The 25,196-nt window shown below is 38.1% G+C and overlaps 1 long non-coding RNA gene across 1 annotated transcript in view; it reads right to left on the bottom strand.

Annotated features, from left to right (window-relative positions):
• The window catches only part of LOC113917739, a 62,352-nt gene that overhangs the window by 13,549 nt on the left and 23,607 nt on the right, over nucleotides 1-25,196 (bottom strand). Inside the window, exon 2 of the long non-coding RNA XR_003518340.1 lies at nucleotides 4,539-4,669. This is a non-coding gene — a long non-coding RNA (uncharacterized LOC113917739). The remainder of the gene's footprint in view (nucleotides 1-4,538; nucleotides 4,670-25,196) is intronic.

Here is a 25,196-nt window from a genome sequence, read left to right as displayed (position 1 = left end):
TTTATTCAACTATCCACTGATTTAGCCATTCAAATAATAATTGAATGTTTATTATATGTCAGGCAATGGTCATACAGTTATGAATAAGATTCATCTTTTACTCTCAAGAGCTGAAAACCTATTAGTACTTTCTAGGCTTTTCAAAAATTGTTAAAGAACATTAACAGAACAACTTTTAAAATCCAATATATATGCCATACAACTATCACATAAATATTTCATATTAACCAATGTTCTTAATTAGTTCTATGATGATCTATCTGATGCCCATAGCATACCAAATGCCCAAAAATAGTACTCTTATGTAGTCTAATATTTCTTCTTCCACTAGTTGAGGGTTTTTATGTTTTTGTTTTTACCAAGCGGGTAATTTAGATTTTTTCCCAAACATGTTTCTATAAATTATGTTTATGGTTATAATTATGTAATTCAATTAAATATTGCTTAAACTGATCAAATATAATTATAAAAGTGTTTCTTTGATATTGTCTCTGGAAGAACTAGGATGAATGCTTTAAGACTCAGTAAGTCACCAATAGGGCTGAATTAGCTTAGGTAGACACAACTTTAAACAACTGAAGGAAAAAAATGTAAACATCTGAAAGTCTTTTCTTACCTAGGTTAGATTACTTCACAGTGGTCTCTAAGTTCTTGCTCCACTTAAAAATAAAACTGGCTTTCATATAAGATACATTATGTGTACAATTTATGACAAAATACAGTGAACTCAATCCCTGGACCCATCCTTAAAAAAACTAAAAAGCAAAAAACAACTTTGGTCTTATATTTAAAAAAAGTTAATGAACATGTATTTATAGGTTTTAGCTTAATAGAAAAACTTTAATGTATGCATATAACAAATTATCTCATGATTCCTCACTGTAAACAACCTTTTGAGTTAATTGACCTACTTACTGTCTATACCACTTGCTTCTGATGGAAGGCTTTTTGCTGTGTTAGCCGCAGACAATCCCAAAGATACATGGATATGGCATAAAGATGTTACGTACTAACTGCTTTTATAGGTGGATATCACTTTGTTACTTTAAAGCAGAGAAAGATGGTTTTGCTTCTCAGTGTGAAAAAAGAAATGGGAAGTGATCATTCAAATTACAGAAAGACAGCTCACAAGGGCCAAAACTACTTCACACATGCCCATTTGTCAACTACTTTATAGAAATTTAACATTTAACTTGTCACATAATACCACCCCACTTCTAGGAAACAACCAAATGTGTTATTTAAACTCATCCTGTGCTTAGAGGAATACTTTATTTTATAAAAACAGTTTTTATTGGGAAAAGTAAGAAGTTAGAACTCCATAGCCTTAAGGTCCTATTGTATGCCCACTTCTTAGAGGCACAACACTTCTCTCAGTTGATGGAGAAAAAGTTCACATAGGGGAGCCATGAGTTAGGTAGCATGTCTCTGGTAAGAAATGAGATATGATAGCTTGAAAATTGAGTTTTCTATTGAAAATGTTGAGTTATTTAATACTCAGTGATTCAGAGTACTGGTAAATGTTTTTACTTGGAATGCACATCCTTGAAGGTTATGTTGTAAAAATGTCCAGAAAATAGGATTTGAACAACGCCATTTTTCTTCCATTACATACTAATAGAGCAAAGAAAAACAAATGTGCTTATATACTCTATGCTTTTATTAAACTATCATGACTTCAGTTGTTGCCTATGGCATTTTTATGTGAAACTTTTCTTATTTTATTCACACGTAGGTAAGACCAGTAATAGTCTTATTTAATCTTATTTAGTCTCCACTTATTTAGCTGACTTACCGACTTAGTTAATTACAACATAAAAACTAAAATAATGGTTTAACTATAAAAAATGATGAAGAAAAATCTTCAGAGGATTTTCTTTTGTGAATCTCTTTGGAAAGGAGAGAAGCCCTATTGTACTTCGTCATTTGGTCTAGAAAAGATATATAATTCAAATTATGACTTCTCTTTCTATTTTTACTTTCTTGTTTTATCCCAGTTGCTGACTTTAATAAAGTCACCATTTTATTTCGGTATCACCTCCATTTACTTTTAAATCCAATTGTTTTATCAAGTTCTGTTCATTTGTCCTTCTCCATCTCCTTTATGATTCTCAAAGCTGCCAGCCAACCCAAGGCCCTCTTTAGTTGACACCTGGACTAGCTGACACAAAAGTGTGCTGGGAATTCACTCTAGGTCATTTCCTTTCACTGTCCACACTGCACAGCATTTCCAGATGAATCTTCCTCAAAAGTTGCTTTCATCACTTAATTCTGCTTAAGAATAAATAAAGCAATCTATTGACAACATCATTTATCTAAATGCCTCTTCTTGTTATTCAGTCTTCCATAATCTGTTCACACTCAACCTGATAGTACAGTCTCTTCTAATCTATTTTTAATTAGCGTGGATTTTGAATATATCATTTCTTAACATCAGCATAAATCCCATAGCTTAAAGCAGTGGTCTGTAAAGTATGGCCCATGGATCAAATATGGCCTGTTGCCTGTTTTAATATGGCCTGTGGTCTAAGTACGGTTTTTACATTTTTTTAAGTTTTTATTTAAATTCCAGTTAGTGAACATACAGTGTAACATGAGTTTCAGGTGTACAATATAGTGATTCAGCACTTCCATATAACACCTGGTGCTCATCACAACAAGTGCCCTCCTTCATCTCTATCACCTATCTTCCCCCACATTCCTGGCTGGTCACCATCATTTTGTTCTCTAGAGTTAAGAGTCTGTTTCTTGGTTGCCTCTCTTTTTTTCCCCCTTTGTTTGTTTTGTTTCTTAAATTCCACATATGAGTGAAATCATATGGTATTTGTCTTTCTCTGGCTGACTTATTTTGCTTAGCATAATACTCTCTAGCTCCACCCATGTTGTTGCAAATTGGTGGTTTTTACACTTTTGAACAGTTGGAAAAAAATCAAAAGAAGAACGATATTTCATGATATGTGAAAACTATGTAAAATTCAAATTTCTGTGTCCATAAATAAAGTTTTATTGGAACATAGCCATGCTCATTTGTTTATGTATTGTCTATGGCTGATTTCACACAACAGCAGAGTTGAATAATTGCAACAGAGACCATATGGCCTACGAAGTCTAATATATTTACTGTCTGGTCCTTTACAAAAATATTGTCAACCCCTGGCCTAAAGAATATCATGTCAGTTGATGGTAGACGATTATATGCTTATACATATTTCCCCTTATTCAAAACAATGTGTGCTAGTCATTCTTATATTCTACTTCATGAGTAATTTTAAACATGAATCTCTTTTCAGCAAACTTAGAAAAATCCTTTCATCAAAATGCTACTTTGGGTTTAGTGGAAAATAAGCAGGACAAAAAGGGGAGAAGAGGAAACATACACATGGAACAAAAGGAAAATTTAGTGAAAGAAAGAGGTAAGTAAGTGGGGCAACAGGGAATAACTTGTATAGACATAGAGAAAAATAGAACCAGAATTGTCAAGGGAAAGTCAGAGTAATATGCCTACATCTAGCCATCCCCTGCCATGCTGTCTTCTCTCCCTATTAAAAAAAAACCTCTACTCATTAGTTCTTACTTACAAGACTTAATTATATTATCTCAATTAAGCCTCAAAACAACCCTAATTAAGGAAATGACATTATCTTAAGTTATAGATGAGGCATGTAAAACCTAGAGATGTTGACCAAATGACAGACCTGTAACTGTAATTGTAACTCAGCGCTAATGCCCATTGTTACAACATCGTGCTTTCATTATTTTTCAGTATGGAGCTCCTTATTCAAAGAATTAGTTCTTTAGAAAATCATGCATTTTTAAAATTACTGTGGAATACTGTCAAATTGAAACTCAGCTTGCCTCTTACACTTAATAACCTCAAAACCTTCTTATAAAATCCAGGTGTTGATTTTTACCTAAGAGTCTCTTGTCAGAAAGAGTAATCGAGATTTTGTTGACACAGAGAAATAAACTAGACGGGTAGGTTTCAAGGCTATTGACTGGTGATTAAATATCATTCTAATAGTGAATATTCATTGACCTCCTAATATGTTTCAGTCATCCGTTTCTCACAATAATCCTAAAGGGAAGGTACTATCATTATCCCTATTTGCATCAGATAATTGTTAGCAGAAAGGTTTTAAGTAAGTTACCCAAAGTTACAGAGCTCGGCAGAAGCTGAGATATGAATTTAAGTAATCTAATTCCAGAGCCATAAGATTAACCATTATGCCAGCCTGAGAAAATCTTTAAAGGAGTTAAATACGTAGGACTCATGAGGACCTAAATGCATGAGACATATTAGTGGATTCCTTTTTCAAAATTACCTTTCCTTGATAAGGCAAGAATTTGAATATATAATAAGACTATTGAAATATATACAACACCATTTTTGAAGACAAAGCAGCACAGCACCCTGACTAAAAAAACACACATGCACACACATGTATACACACTACTAACAATCACACTGGTAAGATGTGCTCTTGTGGTCAGGAAGATCCTGTATGGCATTATGCTTACCATTACGCTTACCAACTTACCAGTAAATAGAAACTTCTGCTAGGATAAACTGCATGCTTGGACTGTAGTAAGAGGAGTTGCTTTAGGTTCAAGAAGTGTCTCTCCTTCAGGCAAACCTCAAACCTGTTTTCCTCATCATCAGATCTTGATACTGTTAACATAAAATGTTTGCTATCATTAGTAGGCTGTGAATGGTGCATAATGAACAATCTGCCGTGGGAAGCCACAGTTCATGGAGTCCCCAAACACTGATGAGCACAGAGATTGAGCTATCGGTTCAACCTTATTACTGTTTTTAAGTCGATTTCAAGATATAAGAGGTCTCTAGAATGAAGTGGAGAAATCTCACTGCTGCTGACATACTCTTTTGTCGGTAAATTGCCTTGGGTATTTTATCAACACAATGCACTGCATTTCACAGGAACTGTACTATTTAAAAAGACAAATGTTAAAATTATAATGTAATATTTAGACATTCTTTTTCTGGAGGTCAGTGTGAGGACATGGAGTAATTACACCATAACATGAGACACTTAAATACAGAGGTGCATATTCCCTCCACTAGATAAAATCATTTTTATCATAGCAATTTCTCATTCCTAAGAAACTCTCCCCCCCACCCCGCCACATATAGGATGTCTGACACCAGAATGCATCTTAGCATCCTGAAATCAGATGCAAATGTATGCATTTAGTTAAGTGATACCTGTCCCCAAATGTTGATTTTTAATTCTAAGGTCCATCTTACCTAAGAGGGTCTCTTGAAATTGGGGGTGGAGGGGGGAGAGGGAGAGAAATGAAATAATCCAATATTGGTAATAGAAATAATTTCTAAAAATTTGAAGAAACTCCTCTGAGTGTTTTCCATGGCTGCTAAAAATTGAGCATGTTTGTCTGGATCACATGGAATGCTCACCACCTCCTCCTGACAACGGAAAGCATCAATGTTGGCCCCAACCATAACGTCCTGTCTCTCTTACTGCCAGAGCCAGCACCATGTGATGTAGTGAGAATTAAAAAGTTCCCAACCTTCAACTCAGTTGATTGGAAAGTTTTCATTAGAAGTAGGTTTTAGTGTGGCCCCATAACCTACATTTTAAAGCTCATTATCCTGTTTTAGCACTGATAAGCTGACAACTGTAAAACATTCATGAAAACACAATTGCAATCTTGATAAATGCCTCCATTGTGTAATCTATTGCAGCAATGATCTATGCATTACAATTACTTCTTAAAGTACCAGAGATTCACAAATACACATTGTTTATGCACGCGCACACGCGCTCATGCGCACGCGCACACACACGAAGATATAGTTCTAGGCTTTAAAACTTAGTTTCAGATGATGCCTTTGTCTTTTATTATCAGAGAATTTTGCTTTCCCTACTCTTGCAGTTATTTAACACGAACAACTTTCTCTTTACATCCATCAAGTGGCAGTACTGGCCAGGAATGCAAATAACCCTAAGACATTCCACCTTGATAGTCAAGAAAATGTTAATCATTATATGCCCCATGGTACATTTACCAATCTGTAATGTATTATTTCTTCTTTTCACATATAAGGTGAAGAAATTTGTAATTGGTCTTGACTAAAAGGTTTCTTACAACGTAACTACCAAAATGGTTGTATAAGTAAAAAATAGAAACAAACGTACTTTTATTTAAGATTTAAAGTTCAAAGTTTTAAAATGTACTGTGTAGATTCAATAATAAAGTAAATGTTCTCCTTTTATCTTAATCTTTATTGTATTAAGACATGAAACAGTTAAATATCAGGACTTTAGATTATAGAAAAAGCATCTTAAAATACTTTCCAAAACATACCCCTGAAGGCCTCTAGATGGCAAACTTTAGTAAATTTTTATGAGTGGCCTGAATTCAGAGTTTCTTAACAATTCTGTCTAAACCACCTACTGAAATGATTTTCTGTTTAATAATCTACTCAGATGTATTTGTGCTTTTAAGGAACAATGCATGAGAAACTGAATTATAATATTTTTTCTAAAATGTAAGCCTTTATTTTTGGAAAACCTAATTGTACCAAGATGGTGTCCCAGTCTCTTTGGCGCACTGGATAGTCTGGAAAAGTTTTACCTGATAAAGTATTTCAGCTGGCTTTGAAAATCAACTATTCCTTTATAATTATAAGGATTAGTTACAGTTTTTATTATGGAAATCTCAGAGATCTCAAAGAATAGTAACCAAGTCCTCTAAGAAATATAAAGCAGAAGATATGTGTATGAGACTTATTAGAACTCTTTCCAACCCAAGCATGTCCTTTACAAAACAAATATATAACACAATTTCCAAAGTATGCATCTTTTTGTGATATATCATTCATGTCTGTTTAATTCTATAATCATTGCCATTCCTTTAGTTAAGTTAAAAAATATATTTATTTTAATGCCAAATATATTCAAGAATTGTTATGGGATGACGAGAAATAAAATTAGTAAGAGAGTTGATAATTAAAAGGTATGCAAGAGGCATTGAAACGGACAAGTCCCCTTTGCATATAATATTATCAGCAATAATGTCGAAGTTTAAAATCCAGTTATAGCTAGGATGTGTATGTTAAATTTTCAATGGGGGCTTGAACTAATATCATAAAGCTACCACTAGCTATGAGAAGATCCATTACTGAGTGTGCTGAATATTGGAGAACCCCCTTTCTGAGAGGGAGTTCCTCCTCCATACACATAGTAACTATGGAAAAAATATTTTAGCATGATGCAATATTGGCTGACAACAACTGGGCATCTGACCTAACTGGCATAAACATCTGACAGAAGCTGGGACAAAGTTCTTTTCAGATTTCAACTTCTGGTTACCAGGATGGGTCCCTGATCCAAGATGAACCAATAAGAGTCTTTCTCCAAAGACTATAAAACTAGAAATAGGAGAACAAACCTCTCTCTAGTGAAGCTTGGTATTCTCTCTCTCTCCCTTTCCCTCCCCCCAATAAATAAATAAATCTTAAAAAAAAAAAAAAGATGGCAAGATTTTCCTTCATTTACATTAAAAGTGTAAATGAGTTTTTCAGGGGGATACATACATGTATCATCCAAGAAAAACAAAGATTGAGAATTTTTTTAGCTCTTGTAAAATATTTTGAGCTAGATTGTTCATGTTCAACTGAAATAAGTTATAAAGCCTGAGCCCTAGCTTAAGTGCAGCTTTCTTATTCACAAGTTGGAGTCCTTGCAAAAAAATCCTTAAACTCAGTTTCATATTATTTTCAAGCAATAGAATTCCTCTTTTCAACCGAAATCTTGAGATTTGCTCTGTAAATGCTTTTTTAGATGCTCGTGGATTTTCTCTTAATCTTGGATGGTGAAAAATGCAGATGATATCCACTAGAGGCTCCTTAAGCCCTGCAACATGGTGAACACCTGCCTGAGAAGTCAATTCACAGAAAAAAGTAGATTGGGTGAAGAGAGAGATAGTGCAATGAAAATATCACTGGAGTACATGGATCCAGTTGTTCCTGAGTCAGCCCTGTTCTTTGACTTTACATTGATATGAGCTAATAAGTTCTCATTTTTATCAAACCACCTCGTGTATGGTTTCCTTAGGAACCAAGGGAGTCTTGAAAAACAGTCAAACGCCACTTTTCTGACTCGCATTTTTCAATGGAATCTTTTATTCTTCATGACTCCAAAGAGCAGAATCAGAGCCAGATGACGAGAGAAATGAACTGTCTTTTTAAAATCATTCTAGTTATGTTGATGTCTAGATGGAATTACATATATAGAAGAAGCATAAAGATCCATCAGATTACATATCCAGATGTTAGTATTTAGAAAAATCTTATTGACATATAACAATTAATGCAATAAGGTCTTCAAAAATTTTGAGGAACTAAAAGAAAAAAGTGGTCAATACTTAAAACATGAAATCTCAAAAACATTTGTGTTTTAACGTAAGATTAGCGAGTCCAACCTAACAGATATTTTCAAATGAAAAATATAGAGTTTTTTTAAGGAGGTGAAAGACCTGCACTCTGAAAACTATAAAACATTGATGAAAAAAACTGAATATGACACAAACAAATGGAAAGATATTCCATGCTCATGGATTGGGAGAAGAAATATTGTTAAAATGTCTATACTACCCAAAACAATCTACACATTCAAAGCAATCCTTATCAAAATACCACCAGCATTTTTCACAGAACTAGAACAAATAATCCTAAAATCTGTATGGAACCACAAAAGACCCCAAATAGCCAAAACAGGCTTGAACAGGAAAAACAAACCTGGAGGTTTCACAATTCCAGATTTCAAGTTATATTACAAAACTGCAGTAATCAAAACAGTATGGTACTTGAATAAAAATAGACACATAGATCAATGGAACAGAATAGAAAGCCCAGAAACAAACCCACAATTATATGGTCAATTAATCTTCAATAAATGAAGAAAGAATAAGCAATGGGAAAAAGACAGTCTCCAACAAATAGCATTGGGAAAACTGGACAGCTACATGCAAAAGAATGAAACTGCACCACTTTCTTATACAAGACACACACAAAAATTAACTGAAAATGGATTAAGGACCTAAATGTGAGACCTGAAACCATAAAAATTCTAGAAGATAACACAGGCAATAATTTCTCTTACATCGGCAATAGCAACATTTTTCTAGAGATGTCTCCTGAGGCAAGGGAAATAAAAGCAAAAATAAACTAGGGGACTTCATCAAGATAAAAACTTCTGCAAGGCAAAGGAAACAACAAAACTAAAAGACAACCTACCGAATAGGAGAAGATATTTGCAAAGAACATATCCCAAATATATAAAGAACTTATAAAACCTAACACCCAAAAAACAAATAATCCAATTTAAAAATGGGCAGAAGACATGAACAGACATTTTTCCAAAGAAGACAAACAAAAGGCCAACAGACACATGAAAAGATGCTCAACATCACTCATCATCAGGGAAATGCAAATTAAAACTACAATAAGATATCACTTCACATTTGTCAGAATGGCTAAAATCAGAAACACAAGAAACAACAACTGTTGGCTAGGATTTGGAGAAAAAGAAACCCTTGTGCATTCTTGGTAGAAATACAGACCAGTGTAGCCATTGTTGAAAACAGTATGGGGGTTCCTCAAAATTTAAAAATAGAGCTACACTATGATTGAGTAATCACACTACTGGGTATTTACATGAAACATACAAAAACACTAATTCTAAAGGACACATACACCCTGTGTTTATTGCAGCATTATTTACAATAGCCAAATTACAGAATCAGCCCAAATGTTCATCAATTGGTGAATGGATAAAGAAGAGGTGGTGTGTGTGTGTGGGGGGGGTGTGTGTGTGTGTGTACACAATGGAATATTATTCAACCATAAAAAGAATGAAATCTTGCCATTTGCAATGACAGGGATAGAGCCAGAGAGTATGATGCTAAGTGAAATAAGTCAGTCAGAGAAAGACAAATATCATATGATTTCACTCATATGTAATATTTAAGAAACAAATGAACAAAAAAGAGAGAGAGAGAAACCAAGCAACAGACTCAACTATAGAGAACAAACTGATGGTTACCAGAGGGGAGATGGGTGGGAGGGGAGATGGGTGAAATAGGTGATGGGGATTAAAGAATGCACTTATCATGATGAGCACTGAGTAAGGTATAGAATTGTTGAATCACTATGTTGTACACCTGAAAGTAATATAACACTGTCATATTAGATATAGATATTTAAGTTAGGTATTCCAGTTAACTATACTGGATTTAAAATGAAAAAAATTAAAAAAATAAAACTAATGACCACAAACCTCAAAAAAAAGGGGGGGGTTAGATTATTGCAGATGTCCAAAATGACAAATGTGAGTTAATGAAATAATAACAATGTTATTATTGACATTAAGGGGAATTATTAACGGGAATATTTTTACTGTTTTCCTTGGTTTCCCTTACTTTGTAATATAATTTTGCTAAATTCTGAGTGCCAAGATTAAGGGGAATGTTTTTACTGTTTTCCTTGGTTTCCCTTACTGACATTAAGGGGAATATTTTTACTGTTTTCCTTGGTTTCCCTTACTTTGTAATATAATTTTGCTAAATTCTGAGTGCCAAGATATTCATAAATGGAACACTTGCAGAAAAGTGTAATTGAAAGATTACATAATGACACTTGGCTAAAAACTGGAGTAATAGATTCGAAAAGAGAAAACTGTGGGGAAAGACCAAGAAAAAAGACATGATGTCAAAAGACCTGAAGTTTTTGACCTGTCAATTGCAAGATATTGTCTTGGGTAAATTGCCTGGTATCTCTATGACTCAGTTTCCTCATCCATAAAATGAGACTGCTGTAATAGATCACAGCGTGACTGTTTTCCCAGCAACTTGTCCTAGACACTATCCACCGTCCATATGGCAACTGTGACACAACCTTGTGTGTTAGTGACCTTGGGAATTTCCTGGGTGAAATCTGAAACTGGCCTCCATACACAGAGAGCGAGGAGAAACCTAAGAAAGAGGCAGATCACTCCAGGCTGGAAGGTGACAGTTTTAATAAGCAAGGGAAATTACATTTGAAACTTGTCTTGGGTGGCTGCAATATGAGTAGTAGATCTTCCTACCCACCCCTCAGAACCCTAAAAGCTTATAGAGAGACCTTAACCAGATTTATTCATGTATACCACCCAGATGGTCTCAACATCTTACTTTCTCAAGGCTATATCCTTGAACAACTCCTAGTGTAGATTGTCGGTCTACTTTTTCAGGTGGGGTCCTAGCAGCAATGAGATCAAACTACACTTAATTTCTGAGTTACTTTTACCAGACCCTTTACAGCCGATTGGGATAGCCTTTGGCTTTTTGAGTTCCCTCTCTGTCTTGGGTCTTTCCCACAGTTCGTACCTCTTCTTAGGATTTGTCAGTTTCCTCCAGATCAGGATTATTCAACATCATAAACATCTTCTCCCATAACTGGTCTCAGTATAGAAATCAGTGTCTCATACCAGGTGCTCAGCGTAGACTTCAGAGTACCTTAGCTGTCATTCAAGTGGTAAATACGACATGATCAGGCCCTTCAAAGATAGGAGCATGGATGGCCTGTCTCATTCCCAATTCCCAACCTAAAAATTTGTTGTATGTCCTCTATAGATTTCCAGGGGTCCATGTGCCCTGGGAGATCCCCTTCATTGGGCCAAGCCTCCCTGCGGGCTAGAAAAATCCACTCTATGAAGACAGTGAATGCCTTAGAGCCTTCAAGACATTATGTGGGAGCTGCCAGACACTAGGATGTATGGTGATATTGCTCATTTTCTCTGCCTCCTGTCTGGTCAGAGAAATACTATCCCTCCTTGTATCCTATAGCTGCACTATCTTGCACTGGTCTTTTGCTGGAACGTGGTAGCTATATCAATAAGCTCCATGGGAGTATATTTCATCATGAACATTTCCCATACTGGGGACTGCTCTGCTGGCTGGGGTTGCTGTTACTATGGTTTTGCTTTCCTTTGTATTAGGGGTTGGGGCATTTTGGCATATCAGTCACCACAACTTCTTCCTCTTCGCTTTCCTAGGCATTCATCTCTTACTATCCCAGTCAGGCTTTGTCACAAGTGTTTGGACTTTAATCCATGGCAGCTTGCACCCTTCTAGAACTTTGCAAAGCAGCACGCTAAGGCCTCCAAATTATTATCCTGCTCTCCCACCTTGTCTGCCAGCTCTGAAGCTAGCAGAGTAGTGGACAACCACACATCCTTCTCTAATCTCAGCTTTTCTTCCATTTTTCTTCCATTTTCTTCCATTTTAAAACTCCAGCTTCAGCTTCTAGTTGGGCATCAGTGGCCAGCCAGACTGCCCACAGTAGAAGTCAACCCACTGCAGCAACCATTGATTTCCCTTCTTTGCCAGAGTGTGCCATATATATTTCTTCCAACAAGAGCATTAGACCGGCTGATGTTTTGGGGGTGTCCCCATGCTCACATGGTGCTCCACAAGCATACAGCCTATGGGCCACTCCTCCACACACACAGGTTGAATGTCACTAGAACTTTCTGCCTCAGATCCCTCTTTCCCAAGACCCTTTTCTTCAGTCTCCTGGATGCCTTACCAATTGTTGATCTGCACCCTTAGAAGCTTCCTGGCTGAAATTTGAACCCGGCCCCTAAAAAGGAGGGCAAGGAGAGACCCATGAAAGAGGCAGGCCACTCCAGATTGGTGGGTGGCAGGTTAAGCAGAGAAACTTACTTATGAGGATTTTCTCCAGCAGCTGCAAGATAAGCAAATCTCCACACCCACCCACCAGAATCTTTAAAAGTTTATATAGAAGCCTTAAGTGGGTTCAGTCATTTATACCATCCAGATGGTGTCAATAACAACGCTCTGTAAAGACTGTGTCCTTGAAACAGCTCCTGGTGTGGGATGGTGGGCTTAACATACATTCCAAGGACAGAGGAGGATGTGGGGAGCCTCCTATTGCCCTGGTCCAGCTCTACAGTCAACCTGTGGTCACAACCTCTTGACCTCCCCTAACAAACTTCTAACTATATTTGGTTGTAAGAGGCATATGAACCTGATTCTAGTTAGTTTATGAGGGACTGCGTGGGATTCGTGAACCAGAGAGAGGTCAGAGGGTCTTCAATAGCCAAAGCTTTCTTCAACAGCTAAGAAGCTACTACTGATGATAGGTACTACCAAAGAAAGGTGGCCTGCTATAGGAAAGAAGCTGATAAACAGAGAGACAGTTGAGAAATAGAGTCATGTTGTTTTGCTGCCTGAGTCATTCCAAGTTCAGCTGTGTCCTATGATACTAGTTGCTTGGTTGTTCAACTTTTCCTTGGAATCATTTGCCAGTACATTTCCCCTTTCTTACCTCATCTTTGAAATTGGTATCTATCCCTTGCTGCCAAGAAGATCCCTAATCTGATTAACTTTTCTAACTTCCTAAATGTTTCTTTTAGAAATAAGATATTGACCATAACAGGACTTTGGAAACTTTAAGGCACTACCCAATGTAAGAAGTGTTACATTGGTTATAATCTACAACCAACCCCAAATGTTTGAAGTGCTGTCTCATAAAAGAAGAATTTCTTTTTATAAGTAGTTTCAAATGGTAGCACCAGGGGAAATGGTTTGGTAACATTTAAAGGGAGGAAGTTCAGCTCAATACAAGAAAGGTTTTAAAAACTAGAGTTTCTTCTAGTTTTCTCGTGTTCAACCCTAATATTCTATGACACTAAATCTCCATGATTTTATTCCAAAGGCTGCACCCATTCTAGTCTACAACCCTAATTCTTTAGCTCTATTTTTCTTTAGATAAAAAGCTGTCTTTTCAAGTTTTCCATCACCTTTGTTTAATACACACAAATACTAAATGTATTTTCATTTTCTGTCTATATAATATATGTATATAGTTTTTAAACCAGTGATTCTCAAAAAATAGTGTGGTCAATTATTGTTCTTTTCTTTCCAGCAACCACTCCCCTTTCTTGTGGCAAGAATAAAGGATTAAGATTTAAGGGAACCACCCATCCCCATTCTTTGTCCATGTTTTTCAGCTGAATCTGAATCTTGGGCTGAGATTGTTCAGGACTAGAGAATGTGGCCTTAATTAAGTCCACAATGTATTGAATTTCCTGCCCATAAAAATTGCTTAAAGGAACAAGCATATAACCTAAGCTGGGTCAATTTGTGTGAAATCAGAAAGTTGCTCTGGACCAATTTAAATGGGCCGTCAGGAATTTTGCTGGGAATTCTAAGACTAAGTCTCTCCTCCCTCTATTGTAGGTATTTGGCTCTAGAATCTGCTGGCAATTTTCACATACATGACTTTGGGGGAAACTACCACAGCCTCGAAGCTAATACCTTAAAAACAGAGAGGAGGAATAAACCAAAACTGTGTCCTTGATAACCAGGTTGAGTCCATGAATTGAACCTAATATTAAACGTATCATATAGTTCAAAAATTTTAGTGTTTAAGACAGTTTGAACTCATTTGTTTTTAATTTGTAACTGAAAGCATCTTAAACAATGCAAGTGAGGGAAGTGATGGATAAAAGATAGCAGAATATGCCACTCCCCAAAAAGCCTCTTGGGCATATGGATTTTTGACCTAAAAGGACTTTGAGAACCAGTAGATGAAGGAAAAGCTCCAAAGACAGGGCACAAGTTTTCCTTTTGTAAAAGATATTTACACTTATAAAGGAAATCTCCATTTGCAAAGGTTTCTCCCGCTCCGGTACCAGGAAGAGGACTCCTAACAGCTCTTATCATTAGAGAAGGCAAGACAAATCTGCATAACAAACCTTACTAACAACACTTATTCACCATATTTTTCCTGATCACCTTCCCAGAACTTGCCTCCTTGGCCCAGGAGCCCAAAACCTTTTTTCCTTTGTTTAGCCTAAGATGGTATATGAGCCCAAGTTCTAACCATCCCTTTCGGGTACTCATCACTGGATGCTCCCATGTGTATGTATGATAGATATGTTAATAAACTTCTCTTAGTTTTTCTCTTGTTCATCTGTCTTTTGCCAGTGTGGGTCAAGGACAAGCCAGCCCAAGATGGGCCACTTTGGCATGAAAATTATTTTGAGTTAAAAAGCACTCAAAGTGGTGCCTGGGTGGCTTAGTAGGGTAAGAGTCTGACTTGGGCTCAAGTCAAGATCTCAGGGTCCTGGGATTGGCCCAGCATTGGGCTCCCCTCTCAGTGGGGAAGCTGCTTCTCCCTCTGTCCATCCGCCATCTCATGTTCTCGTGTGCTCTCTCTCTCTCTTTCTCTCTCTCTCTCTTCCAGATACATAAATAAAAAAAATTTTTTTTAAAAAAGCACTCAAAACCCAGCAGATTAAGGAAAAGCTCTTTACCTCCTCTACAACTGCCTAAAAAGAATTTAAATAGAGGACCCGCTCCAGGAAGAGAGCTATCACTAAAGATAACTACATTATGATATATACTAGGTATGGTAGACAGGGAGGACCCTAGCAAGGCCTGTTTGACCAAATTTCTCTGTGCCCATTGTTTCTCAGTGGCCCAGCAAACATTTGCTTACCAAACATTTACTATTTTTCATCTTCCTATGAATTGCATTTCTTCCCTTTGAAGTCCCAGACCGCTACCCCCTTCTCTTTAGTTTGGAGTGACATATATACCTCATTTTGCCTGTCTTTGGAATTTCCATGTCTGTGTGGATTTCCCATATGCACAAAATTAAATTTGATTTTCTCCTGTTTATTTCATGTCAAATTGATTCTTAGTTCAGCTAGAAGGAACTTAAAGGGGACAGAAATTCTTGCTCCCCAACTTCTGTCTAATTCAAGTGCAGCTGGAGAACCTAAGATGGCAGAGCAAAAAGATTTTTTATTTTTCCCTTACATGGACAACACTGCCCCCACTATCTTGGTACAAGCTCCATACACCTGCACACTCTGACATTTTACTCAACTGACAACATTTACAAAATCAACCAAAGTAAAGTTTTAAGTTTTAAAATAAAATTTAAAAAGTTTTGCATAGAATACTCATTCACGTATCCATGGACTATGAATTGCCTGGTATGTGACTGAGAAAACTAAAACATCTGGAGCTCTAAATGAAATTATGTAATATTCAAGTGTTATCAGGACCATATTCCTCCCCTCTCACTCTGAACTTATGTGTTCTCCTCTGAAGAAATTAAAAATTAGTCATGGGAAACCTCACTAAAATGGAGTCCGTTGGCTAGGCAGGGGGAGCTCTCTAGCTCCACCACTCCTAGTCAGTTGCAGACCCACCAGGAAGAGACACATTTGCCCGTACATGTGAGTAAGGGACAGGCAGGGCTAGATAGGGAGAGATAGATAGGGGCTACAAAAATCCCAAAAATGTGGAGGTGTGGGGAAACCAGAGACAGGGGAACAAACCAGACCACCCTGCCCTAGGCGGGTGGGGCTGTTTGTTATGCAGATTTGTCTTGCCTTCTCTAATGATTTTTTTTTTTTTTTTTTTTACTGTCTAGTAGACATTTTATTGACGTAAATTCACTCACAGGTAACTTCTGACACTCACTCTGGGCAAACAAGGAAGACAAGGATCCCCGCGGCTGCACGACAGACTGTCGTAGCGCACACTGTGGGGCCATCCGCACGCACACGGGGGTGCGGCCCGGCGAACACCCGCGTGCTTTCTGCACAGATGTGGCTCCAGAAGTCTCCGGCTTCCCACTGCGAACAGGCGTTCCTGTTTGTTTCCTCGACCGTCAGGCGCACAGGTCCAGGAGCCCCAGGCCAGGTTCCTGCTCTAGACAAAAGCTCCTTGGGCCCCAGGATGTCTTTTTTATGATAAGCACCTGTGACCAACAAAGAATAACCAGACCCTCGAAAGGAAGTAAGCCACTGAAGGTGTTATCACTAGTCCTTGCTCAATGGTGATATCAATAGAGATGTTAATAGGATTTAAGTTCCCTGGTTAGCTTTCTATAAAAGACCAACCCTAAAGGCCTTCAGTGGCAACCCTGTCGTACTCCTCTCACTCCTGAGAGCTTTGTCTGTATTTTCACGTAATAAACTTCCATTGCTTTACTCACGCTCCCTTGTCCGCGAGATTCATTCTTTGACTACGTGAGACAAGAACCTCGTTCTCCCTCTTCACATGGACTTGACCTTGCACATGGATCCTACTTTACTCCTCCAGGAGCAGAAAAAGATGCTCCCCCCCCACCCCCGCCAACCCCAAAACAGCTCAGCCAATGAGAAGGTACCACACTTCAAACTTCCACTCTACACCAATGGACTTTTAGTTTATAACAGCCTTCCCAATGTATCCCTTTCCTCCTCATAAAAAAGCACACCTCTCGCCTTGTCCCCTGGCCTTACCTACAGGCCTGCCACAGCTTGTTTGTCCCAGGTTGCAGTTCTCGTTTAGTCCTGAATAAACCTGTCTTTTGCCGATAAAACAACCAGCAGTTTTTATTGTTAAGTCTAACAAAACATATACACAGAATCTACATAGAATCTTTGCTCATCTGTAACTCCACACATACACTGAATACTTCCTGGATCAGCATCTTTTGTTTTCTCTGCAAGAACTACATGTGGATGGGTATTGGGGTGGAAAGGACTCTCTATTGTCCAATTCCCAGAGTTAGCCACATTCTAGGAGAATATGCTTGTGTGAGCCAACAAAAGTGGAATTCCTGTAAGAAATGTTTATAAGAACAATTAGAACATACAGAAGCTACTGTAATAGATATGGATCTCAGTCCACTGACAGGTGAAAAAACAAAACAAAAAAAACAGGAAACTTTATTTTTCCATCACTTAATTTCTACCTGCACTTCTCATTCTCTCATGACAGAAAACATACCTTCCCCTGCTCTCTGCCTTCTATTATTGTCTCCCTTCTGCCGAAGGGGAAGGAGGTTATAGTTGCTGAATTTAATATGGAAATGTAAAAAATAAAATTGTTTCAAAATGTTTTCTACCACTCCGTTTTTATCAGTAAAGTTCTAAGTTGAGAATTCTGAATTAATCTGATTGCTATATGTAATGGAACTTTATCTTAACCCAATCTTAAAGCCACACTTTACTAAAATAATATTAGTTTGTGGGCATACTTGGAAAGACAGGAGTTAAGAAAGCAGAATGAGTGGCTAATGGTGAAATCTCCAACATCAGTGACGAGAAGACAGGAAGCAGACTGTTCTCCCTGTGCTAACAAAAGGATTCAGGAGAGGGGAGAGAGAAAGAAAGGGATGTTTTTCAGACAGCTTCTGATAACCAGAATTTGCATACAGTTTCCAGAAAACAGATCTGATAAAGCAGGAAGAGAAGATAATGAGCTAAGACATTTCTTCCTCTCCTGCAAGTCTGTGCAACATCATCAAAATTAAACATAACCTGGCCTGGCTACAAGTCAATTGGTAAAATAAATTATCAAAAATATAATTAAGCAAGCAGAGAGGCCTGGGCAAGCTTCTTGGGCTTTTTTTTTATATCAAAGCTGTAAAAATGGAGCTTCCTGGGGTCATCCCATCAAAATCACTAACAAAGCCTACATCTGGCTTGACTCTGACCAAAGATCTCTCCTCAGAATCAATTAGGACAATTACAAACTAGTCGTGCACAAGGGCACATCTGTGGTTAATTGAGTAAAACATACTTAATCAACCTTTCTGAGTAATAAGCTTGTAGGAAATCAAAATCCCTGGTGTCCGTTGGCTCTAAGTTCTGCTACTTAAAATCTGGCTCTTTTATGGATATAAGGAGGAAAATGCTTGAAGGAGGAGAACGAATGGCTCAGGGTAGCTTTTCTGGCGTAAGAGGGTATTGGAAGAATCCTCTTCTTATCACCCCTAAATGCTTTCCAGTCTCTCAGGAGACTATTTTGTCTTTGCCCTAATGAGAACACAAACACGTACAACACAAAAATAACCAATCCAAAGCAGCTGATCCGGAAGTTGCATTGCCAGTAAGCTAAACGTGAACATTGACCCCAAATCCTAGCTCCTAAAAATTTTTGCAATCAAGTTAATTTATTATCACTCCGCTGCTGATGACATATTCTGAAATTTAAGTTTAAAAAAATACTAGCAGATTATTAACTTAGCACTCCTGTTTTCAAGCCATTCCAAGAGGCAAGGCCAGAGAGTGCCTGCTTTGGCAGGATAGCAGAAATCATAACTCATGCTGGAATCCCACATTCTCCAAATATAACATTTCAGAGTCACTCTCCACTCTATCTCATTTTTTTTGAAGATAGCTCTGCTATGGAAAGAATAGCCAGAAACCATTTCTACTGGGCATGGGAGGAGGAGCCTGAAGAGCTAAGTATGAGAAAATGGGGGTAAACGATCAGTCCATAGGTAACACGTTTCTAACCTTAGCTATTTGAACAGTGAGCCCCTTGTATCTATGGAGAGACCACCCTCTAATTGTCACCTAATGCACTGGGCAAATAAGCCAGAACTATTTTAAAGAATCCAAACAGCTCACATTCTCCTCCTGCTGGGTATACTTCTAATAAGTTGGCATTAGCACACACCTTCTCTGAATGGAAGAGAACAAAGAGAAAGAACAAACGAGATATAAAACAGAAAACAAAAATGCCCCAGGGTTGTTCTGAACTCCAGCAGCTCAGAGGAGGTGAACCAAGCTTCATCGGCACAGTGGGAAGTTCCTAAGCAGGCGGGTCCCATGCCCTAGAAACCACCTCTGATGTGGATCTCCAATCAAACTAAACAAAGAATTTTAAAGGGAGGATTAGAAAGAAAGGAAAAAAAAAAGCATTTTTTTGTGGGAAGACTATTCCATTGCCTCACCTTCTCTGGAATCGGTACTCGGGCACCACACAAGTGTGTGGAGTGTTCATTCCCAGCAAAACAAGGCTCCAATTATTTATGTTCTCACTGTGTTACATTACATGAGGCTACAATGCAAAATAATCAACAAAAAGAAGCCTCAGGTGACACAGATGGTAGCGCCAATTGTTAAAAGAACAAAAAAAAAACCTGATCACAAGCTTTGCATTAAAACTACTCTGACAAATGAAATCATCATAAGAAGAAAATAGAACTTTGATTGAATAATAATTCTGAGTAAATGTCAACCTCCCCCATATCCACATTCATCTTTGGCATTAAAGATGGCTTTGGAATAAAATGAGAAGGGCGTTGTTTCTTGTTTCACATGAATAGAGATTAAGTCCTAAAGATCTTTAGAGCAGCCAGGGGAGTTCCGACAAGGTACGGATGGGCTCAGACTTTAGCAAATGAATGTACAGTAAACACGCCACCATCTCCTTCACACATGTACTGCCTCTTCGTGTTAATATCTCAGATAAGTGGACATAGAGGCCAACAAATTAACAGAATAACAGAAGGGAAGATGCTCACCTAAGTTGAAACGGAATTTCCCATTTTTTTTCATGGCCTCCACAGAGTTGTCAGTGTACATAAAAATAGATACATAGAGCATTTAGACAACCTTTTCTGAAATGTTCATGGTTGTGGTCTCATGTTGAGAAGGTCATTTGTATAGCCTTCATATTTAAGATGTCCCTCCAACTCTTTAGTTTCTTGACCTTTATATTCAACAATGACACAGATGACAGTGACAGTATCAAATACACTGTCAAGTTTGATAGATAACCCAGGAGTCCTTATAAACCCTGGGTTCACATGGCCATAACCCTGCATTTACGGCAGCAGGCACTCTGGGCAGGTTTTATCTTGGAGTTTGACACTGCTCTTTCAGCCTCAACGTCGTTTCTCTGTTCTTCTTTCTTTCTCTCTCTTTTTTTTAAAGATTTTATTTATTCACTTGACAGAGAGAGACAGCACAAGCAGGGGGAGCAGCAGAGGGAGAAGCAGGCTCCCTCTAAGCAGGGAGCCTGACACGGGGCCCAATCCCAGAACCCCAGGATCATGACCCGAGCCAAAGGCAGACGCTCAACCGACTGAGCCACCCAGGTGCCCTCTGTTCTTCTTTCTATCTACTTCTAGAAAGCTAAGCCAAATCCTTCTCTTTTGTGAGTCTTTTTAGATTTTGTTGCCTGCCGTTCTCAGTCCGCCCCCCTTTCTCATGCTATCCATAAGCTATTTTGGAATCTTGCTGTCTTCCTACCCTTGCACGTGACTTGCCTTGTGAAGCTCACTTCCAGCTGCACACTTTCCATGCTGGTTGGTAGGCTAAGCTGTAGGATTTCATTTTTAGTGATTGTTGTGGTACTTGATGTCCCTTCTGAGGTAAATAGAGCTCCACTGTTCAGGAAAAAATGGAGCATTCCACGGAAAGCCTTTTGAGTAAAGGTAGAAAACTTAAAAGAGATTAATGAATTTGTCCCACTCCGGATGACTTCCCCAAGTGCACCCAGAGTGAAAGTTGGCATCCGTGACCTGCTCTACTGCCTCATTTTTCACCGTGTCAAAGGGTGGCCTTGGGAAAGGGGATACTGTTTAATAACTGCCCCGTGAATTCTCAAGCTATGTTAGCGCCCCCAAGCGAAGGTTACATCTCTTTTCTCACTTAGTGCAATTTTTTTTTTGAAGATTTTATTTATCCGACAGTGAGAGACACAGTGAGAGAGGGAACACAAGCAGGGGGAGTGGGAGAGGGAGAAGCAGGCTTCCCGCAGAGCAGGGAGCCCGATGCGGGGCTCGATCCCAGGACCCTGGGATCATGACCTGAGCCGAAGGCAGACGCTTAACAACTGAGCCACCCAGGCGCCCCTCTCACTTAGTGCTATTAACAATAATTTCTCAGAAGGCTTTCAAGTCAGTAGGCTATACCTACAGCTTTCATGTCTGCCTCTCCAAGGATTGTCCTTGGCATTGAGAATGGCCATCAGGGTACAAGGCGGTAATGTTATTTCAGTCTTCCAAATGAAAACACCCTCCTATGTGTCTCTGCTGTGTGTGGCTGGCTCTGAATTTCCGGTGACTTATAGTGTATGCAGAATGGTTCTGAGCGTTGTTAAGCCGTCCATAATTTTTTGAGCTAGAAGGGCTTCCCCAGAGGCCAAATTTTTATTCTAATAACATAACCCTCATTTCTCATCTCCCTAAGCAGGACTTCAGGAAAAGATGATCCTGAAGCCAAATCTACAAGCTATTTATACTTCTAGACCATTAGTAATGGGCAATGGCTCTAACACAGCTCTCAGTTGTCACCCACAAGGCCATCACCTCATGTACTAGCTTTGGATCATAATTAATTCTATTCATCTCCATATCTATTTAGGAGTGCCACAGTGTTGGCATGCTAATAATTGAAAACACATCCATACAAAGTTCTGAAACATGTATCCAACTATGCAAATTATTTCTTATATTTCTCTCCTAGCAAGAGAATACTATTCTTACTGCAGGCAAAAACTACCCATGCCTCTGCCACAGTTATTTCGCCCTGCACAGTAACTGATTGAAAGAAGCTCTTTCAGGGATTGTGCCAGTGCTGGAGAGAGATGACAAGTCCTGCCAATTGCTGCAGTCAGCATTTTGACTCTCTTCTTTACAGATGGTGATGGCAGGCGTGCTGTATCCCGAGACACATTACCAGTGCTTTATGGGAAGAATCCTTGGAGACATCTAAGGAGCCCATTCTTGCTTAGAAATCCTTGGCAAGGATGTAGCAAAGCCCAATGGCTTTACTATTTTCATCCAACTTTCCTGTCAACTTCTAGTAAAGTTTAAAATGATCCTCAGCAGCTTCTTGAGTTTTCCATGTAATAGAGAGCCTTGTGCATAATGGTAGAGGGCTTTAAGGAGCTTGATCAATTATTACTACTAAGCATTCCTTCTCCAAAGGCCCTCACGGTAAAGGGGTAAAACACATACCATTTCTGTTCACTTGACCCCATAAGATACGGCAGGATACCAACTCATGAGGAGCCCGGTAGAGGTGTATGAACATAGAGAAAAGCCAGAAATGGCTTTTCACATGTAGTAGGTGTAAAAGTTAACTCCTTTAACCCTTAAGGATCTGTCAGAGCTGATCTTCCCATGAAGAATTGAGCTCTCTGAAAGGAAAGGAACTTGGGCAAGAAGAGTTTCAAGCTTAAGATTTTGGAGTTTGGATACGAGCTTTGTCATGAATACATTTTACCATCTTAGCTTCTAATTTTCCATATTTTATTAGGATATGTTGTGTGACTGTCTCAGGAAATCTGTCACTGCCACTCCTCTAATTGTCAAGTGTGGCTTACAATTTAGAATTTGCCTGGTTCTGAGTTCAAAAGAGGCATGTTGTTGAACAGATAAAACATTAATATTTTATCATTTTCCACAGATGTACAGAACCATACATCATAGCTAAGAAGAACATAGCTCATCAAGGGACAGAACAAGAAGGAAATTCATGAAACAAGGGTTTTGTTTTGTTTTTTTAACACAGAAGAACAACAGCATTTCTTGAATACTTATGCTAGGCACAGGTCTAAGTGTTTTACATGTATTCACAACTTAATACTCATAACAAAGTTTATGAGGTACTTGCTATTATTTTCTACATTTTATAGATGAGAAAACAAGTGTGGCATGAATCGGTAATTTGATCGATGTCAAATTATTAGTAAGTGCAAAAATGAGTTTAAGGCCAAGCAGTTGGGCTTTAGAGCATGCTACTTTAACCAGTACTCCATACTGTCTATGGTCAACACTAATTATGGCTTTGTTTTTGCCAGGGATACAATACTGCTTCATTAAGATCACCAATCATCTAAGTGTGTCACTTATGCATTGTGACAACATTGCATAATAAACCACCCGAAACTTCAGTGGCCTATAATAACGAGCCTGTATTTGTCATGCATCACTGGGATTCAGCTAATGGAGGATAGGCTTGACAGGGCTTGGCTGGGCTCATTCATTCTTCTGCTGAGTGGTTCTAATTCTTTTGCCTCTCCAACAGTCTCTGCTTGCATCTTGTGTACCCACATTCCATTGGCCTAAGGCAAGTCACAGGGCAGAGTTTAAGAGTTAGAGTGTGAGGGTCATATCAAAAGTATATGATAATAGGTATGGACACAGGGAGAGGTAAAGAATTGGGTTATTGTGTCGGTCTACTATAATTCCTAACAAGGAATGTGCATTGATTCGGGAGCAAGATTCTATTCAATTTCCATTCATTCATCCACTCAGTAAACTCCCTTAAGTTTCATATATAAGCACTATCCTTATGTCTTAGGCATGCCAAGGTAAAATTCAGAATTGCTCCTTCAAAAAGGCTTGTAATCTTATAGCCAAGTCAATAATTACAGCACACCATAGTATTGCCATGAATGTTATGACAGCAAGGGCCAAAGCTCCAAAGAAGGGTTGTATTTAAAGAGAGGAAAGGAAAGAGAGGAGGAGTGATTTTCCTATGATAATGTTTGGGCTGAACCTTGAAGCACAGGCAGTTTATAAGAGACCAAGAATAAAACATCCATTACATGCAGCAGGATGTCAAGAGATGAAGATATGGAAGTCAGATCATGAAGAGATTTACATGTCACCCTAAACAGCTCAAACTTTATCCTGAAGGCAATAGGATGTTATGAAAGATATTTAAAAGATTATTAAACTTTGCATGAAAAGTAAAAACGATGCCTGACAATTTTTGATGGATACTTTAGAAATTAATATACAACTAAGTAAGTGGTATCATACAGAGGAAACCCTCTATAATATTTCTTCATTTTGAAGTCCCCAAAGATTCTGTCTTACTGATGTTCTGAATACTAAAAACAAAACAAAACAAAAAACCCCCCAAAAACCAAAAAACCAAAGACATTAAAATGTGTACTCAACAACTATTATAAAAACATACTTATGCAGTCAAATTGAAAAACAAAACAAAACAAAATCACAGACATTTTTGGTTATTTAATGATGGAGCTTCACTGGTGAGTTTTGACCTGCAATAAAAGCATATGAGTTTTCTCTAAGTTATTTAGATCCATATATTCATGAAAACATGTTTTTTATTCCCTGGAAATTTTAACTTCAAGTAATGCATCTTTCTAATTATACAGTAAAGGGCAACAAATACCTCCAGGTAATCTTTGAAATAGGAGAAGAAACAATTTGTTTGTTCTGTGATTTCTCATTCTCTTTCTTATGCTCTTTATTACCATGAGCAAAATATTTGAATGAAACAGGATTTTTGTTAATGTTGAGAAACCCTCCTGACTCCTAAATAATACTTTGATTATATTACATTTATTTCCCTGGCAGTGAATGAAGA

Source organism: Zalophus californianus, chromosome 1, assembly GCF_009762305.2.
Source record: "Zalophus californianus isolate mZalCal1 chromosome 1, mZalCal1.pri.v2, whole genome shotgun sequence".
NCBI classification, from domain to species: domain Eukaryota; kingdom Metazoa; phylum Chordata; class Mammalia; order Carnivora; family Otariidae; genus Zalophus; species Zalophus californianus.
The sequence above is the reverse complement of the archived record's forward strand: the minus strand, read 5'-3'. Positions and strand labels throughout refer to the sequence as shown.